The sequence below is a fragment of the Euwallacea fornicatus genome, unplaced genomic scaffold, assembly GCF_040115645.1.
Source record: "Euwallacea fornicatus isolate EFF26 unplaced genomic scaffold, ASM4011564v1 scaffold_71, whole genome shotgun sequence".
Classification (NCBI taxonomy): domain Eukaryota; kingdom Metazoa; phylum Arthropoda; class Insecta; order Coleoptera; family Curculionidae; genus Euwallacea; species Euwallacea fornicatus.
Window position 1 is genome coordinate 25,456 of NW_027096039.1, and position 5,918 is coordinate 31,373.

Here is a 5,918-nt window from a genome sequence, read left to right on the forward strand (position 1 = left end):
ACATGACTCAACACGTCATGAATGTATCTAGTAGAACTTCCAAGATAAATAGTACTTTACGTGCTCAAACACACAAATTTTTTGACTTTTCGAATTTTTTAGCTCGATAACTACGGCAAATGAAATCCAAATTTCTTCAACAAAGACTCATATTAATTAGGTGGACGAGATCTTTAACATGACACAACACATCATGATTGTATCTTGTTGAGCTTCCAAGATAAATAGATCTTTACGTGCTCAAACACACAACTTTTGTGAGTTTTCAAGCTTTGTAGCTCGATAACTTCGGCAAATGAACTCAAAATTTCATCAACTATGACTCCAATTAATCAGCTTGACGAGATCTTTAACATGACACAACACATCATGATTGTATCTTGTTGAGCTTCCAAGATAAATAGTACTTTACGTGCTCAAACACACAAATTTTTTGACTTTTCGAGCTTTGTAGGTCGATAACATCAGCAAATGAAATCCAAATTTCTTCAACAAAGACTCATATTAATCAGGTGGTCGAGATCTTTAACATGACACAACACATCATGATTGTATCTTGTTGAGCTTCCAAGATAAATAGTATTTTACGTGCCCAAACACACAACTTTTGTGAGTTTTCACGGTTTGTAATTCGATAACTTCGGCAAATGAAATCCAAATGTCTTCAACGATGACTCATATTAATCAGGTGATCGAGATCTTTAACATGACACATCACATCACGTTTGTATCTTGTTGAGCTTCCAAGATAAATAGTACTTTACGTGCTCAAACACACAACTTTTTTGACTTTTCGAGCTTTGTAGATCGATAACTTCGGCAAATGAAATCCAAATGTCTTCAACGATAACTCATATTAATCAAGTGGACGAGATCTTTAACATGACTCAACACGTCATGAATGTATCTAGTAGAACTTCCAAGATAAATAGTACTTTACGTGCTCAAACACACAAATTTTTTGACTTTTCGAGCTTTGTAGGTCGATAACATCGGCAAATGAAATCCAAATTTCTTCAACAAAGACTCATATTAATCAGGTGGTCGAGATCTTTAACATGACACAACACATCATGATTGTATATTGTTGAGCTTCCAACATAAATAGTACTTTACGAGCTCACACACACAACTTTTGTGAGTTTTCAAGCTTTGTAGCTCGATAACTTCGGCAAATGATATCCAAATTTCTTCAACAAAAACTCATATTAATGAGGTGGTCGAGATCTTTAACATGACACAACACATCATGATTGTATCTTGTTGAGCTTCCAAAGATAAATAGTGCTTTATGTGCTCAAACACACAACTTTTGTGAGTTTTCACGGTTTGTAGTTCGATAACTTCGGCAAATGAAATCCAAATGTCTTCAACGATGACTCGTATTAATCAGGTGATCGAGATCTTTAACATGACACATCACATCACGTTTGTATCTTGTTGAGCTTCCAAGATAAATAGTACTTTACGTGCTCAAACACACAACTTTTTTGACTTTTCGAGCTTTGTAGATCGATAACTTCGGCAAATGAAATCCAAATATCTTCAACGATAACTCATATTAATCAAGTGGACGAGATCTTTAACATGACTCAACACGTCATGAATGTATCTAGTAGAACTTCCAAGATAAATAGTACTTTACGTGCTCAAACACACAAATTTTTTGACTTTTCGAGTTTTTTAGCTCGATAACTACGGCAAATGAAATCCAAATTTCTTCAACAAAGACTCATATTAATTAGGTGGACGAGATCTTTAACATGACACAACACATCATGATTGTATCTTGTTGAGCTTCCAAGATAAATATAACTTTACGTGCTCAAACACACAACTTTTGTGAGTTTTCAAGCTTTGTAGCTCGATAACTTCGGCAAATGAACTCAAAATTTCATCAACTATGACTCCAATTAATCAGCTTGACGAGATCTTTAACATGACACAACACATCATGATTGTATCTTGTTGAGCTTCCAAGATAAATAGTACTTTACGTGCTCAAACACACAACTTTTTTGACTTTTCGAGCTTTGTAGATCGATAACTTCGGCAAATGAAATCCAAATGTCTTCAACGATAACTCATATTAATCAGGTGGTCGAGATCTTTAACATGACACAACATATCATGATTGTATCTTGTTGAGCATCCAAGATAAATAGTACTTTACGTGCTCAAACACACAAATTTTTTGACTTTTCGAGCTTTGTAGGTCGATAACATCAGCAAATGAAATCCAAATTTCTTCAACAAAGACTCATATTAATCAGGTGGTCGAGATCTTTAACATGACACAACACATCATGATTGTATCTTGTTGAGCTTCCAAGATAAATAGTATTTTACGTGCCCAAACACACAACTTTTGTGAGTTTTCACGCTTTGTAGCTCGATAACTTCGGCAAATGAAATCCAAATGTCTTCAACGATGACTCATATTAATCAAGTGGACGAGATCTTTAACATGACACAACACATCATGATTGTATCTTGTTGAGCTTCCAAGATAAATAGTATTTTACGTGCCCAAACACACAACTTTTGTGAGTTTTCAAGCTTTGTAGCTCGATAACTTCGGCAAATGAAATCCAAATGTCTTCAACGATGACTCATATTAATCAAGTGGACGAGATCTTTAACATGACACAACTTATCATGATTTTATCTTGTTGGGCTTCCAAGATAAATAGTACTTTACGTGCTCAAACACACAAATTTTTTGACTTTTCAAGATTTGTAGGTCGATAACATCAGCAAACGAAATCCAAATTTCTTCAATAAAGGCTCATATTAATCAGGTGGTCGAGATCTTTAACATTTCACAACAAATCATGATTGTATCTTGTTGAGCTTCCAACATAAATAGTACTTTACGAGCTCACACACACAACTTTTGTGAGTTTTCAAGCTTTGTAGCTCGATAACTTCGGCAAATGATATCCAAATTTCTTCAACAAAAACTCATATTAATGAGGTGGTCGAGATCTTTAACATGACACAACACATCATGATTGTATCTTGTTGAGCTTCCAAGATAAATAGTGCTTTATGTGCTCAAACACACAACTTTTGTGAGTTTTCACGGTTTGTAGTTCGATAACTTCGGCAAATGAAATCCAAATGTCTTCAACGATGACTCGTATTAATCAGGTGATCGAGATCTTTAACATGACACATCACATCACGTTTGTATCTTGTTGAGCTTCCAAGATAAATAGTACTTTACGTGCTCAAACACACAACTTTTTTGACTTTTCGAGCTTTGTAGATCGATAACTTCGGCAAATGAAATCCAAATATCTTCAACGATAACTCATATTAATCAAGTGGACGAGATCTTTAACATGACTCAACACGTCATGAATGTATCTAGTAGAACTTCCAAGATAAATAGTACTTTACGTGCTCAAACACACAAATTTTTTGACTTTTCGAGTTTTTTAGCTCGATAACTACGGCAAATGAAATCCAAATTTCTTCAACAAAGACTCATATTAATTAGGTGGACGAGATCTTTAACATGACACAACACATCATGATTGTATCTTGTTGAGCTTCCAAGATAAATATAACTTTACGTGCTCAAACACACAACTTTTGTGAGTTTTCAAGCTTTGTAGCTCGATAACTTCGGCAAATGAACTCAAAATTTCATCAACTATGATTCCAATTAATCAGCTTGACGAGATCTTTAACATGACACAACACATCATGATTGTATCTTGTTGAGCTTCCAAGATAAATAGTACTTTACGTGCTCAAACACACAACTTTTTTGACTTTTCGAGCTTTGTAGATCGATAACTTCGGCAAATGAAATCCAAATGTCTTCAACGATAACTCATATTAATCAGGTGGTCGAGATCTTTAACATGACACAACATATCATGATTGTATCTTGTTGAGCATCCAAGATAAATAGTACTTTACGTGCTCAAACACACAAATTTTTTGACTTTTCGAGCTTTGTAGGTCGATAACATCAGCAAATGAAATCCAAATTTCTTCAACAAAGACTCATATTAATCAGGTGGTCGAGATCTTTAACATGACACAACACATCATGATTGTATCTTGTTGAGCTTCCAAGATAAATAGTATTTTACGTGCCCAAACACACAACTTTTGTGAGTTTTCACGCTTTGTAGCTCGATAACTTCGGCAAATGAAATCCAAATGTCTTCAACGATGACTCATATTAATCAGGTGGTCGAGATCTTTAACATGACACAACACATCATGATTGTATCTTGTTGAGCTTCCAAGATAAATAGTACTTTACGTGCTCAAACACACAAATTTTTTGACTTTTCGAGCTTTGTAGGTCGATAACATCAGCAAATGAAATCCAAATTTCTTCAACAAAGACTCATATTAATCAGGTGGTCGAGATCTTTAACATGACACAACACATCATGATTGTATCTTGTTGAGCTTCCAAGATAAATAGTATTTTACGTGCCCAAACACACAACTTTTGTGAGTTTTCACGGTTTGTAGTTCGATAACTTCGGCAAATGAAATCCAAATGTCTTCAACGATGACTCATATTAATCAGGTGGTCGAGATCTTTAACATGACACAACACATCATGATTGTATCTTGTTGAGCTTCCAAGATAAATAGTATTTTACGTGCCCAAACACACAACTTTTTTGACTTTTCGAGCTTTCTAGGTCGATAACTTCGGCAAATGAAATCCAAATGTCTTCAACGATGACTGATATTAATCAAGTGGACAAGATCTTTAACATGACACAACTTATCATGATTTTATCTTGTTGGGCTTCCAAGATAAATAGTACTTTACGTGCTCAAACACACAACTTTTTTGACTTTTCGAGCTTTGCAGATCGATAACTTCGGCAAATGAAATCCAAATGCCTTCAACGATAACTCATATTAATCAATTGGACGAGATATTTAACATGACAGAACACATCATGATTGTATCTTGTTGGGCTTCCAAGATAAATAGTACTTTACATGCTCAAACACACAACTTTTTTGACTTTTCGAGCTTTCTAGGTCGATAACTTCGGCAAATGAAATCCAAATGTCTTCAACGATGACTGATATTAATCAAGTGGACGAGATCTTTAACATGACACAACTTATCATGATTTTATCTTGTTGGGCTTCCAAGATAAATAGTACTTTACGTGCTCAAACACACAAATTTTTAGACTTTTCGAGATTTGTAGGTCGATAACATCAGCAAACGAAATCCAAATTTCTTCAATAAAGGCTCATATTAATCAGGTGGTCGAGATCTTTAACATGACACAACACATCATGATTGTATCTTGTTGAGCTTCCAACATAAATAGTACTTTACGAGCTCACACACACAACTTTTGTGAGTTTTCAAGCTTTGTAGCTCGATAACTTCGGCAAATGATATCCAAATTTCTTCAACAAAAACTCATATTAATGAGGTGGTCGAGATCTTTAACATGACACAACACATCATGATTGTATCTTGTTGAGCTTCCAAGATAAATAGTGCTTTATGTGCTCAAACACACAACTTTTGTGAGTTTTCACGCTTTGTAGCTCGATAACTTCGGCAAATGAAATCCAAATGTCTTCAACGATGACTCATATTAATCAGGTGATCGAGATCTTTAACATGACACATCACATCACGTTTGTATCTTGTTGAGCTTCCAAGATAAATAGTACTTTACGGGCTCAAACACACAACTTTTTTGACTTTTCGAGCTTTGTAGATCGATAACTTCAGCAAATGAGGACCAAATTTGTTAAACAAAGTATCAAATTAATCAGCTCCACGAGATTTTGAAGATGTCACAACACATCATGATTGCGTCTTGTTAAATTTCCAAGAAAAATAGTACTTTATGTGCTCAACACACTACTTTTGTGACTTTTCAATATTTGAAGCTCGATAA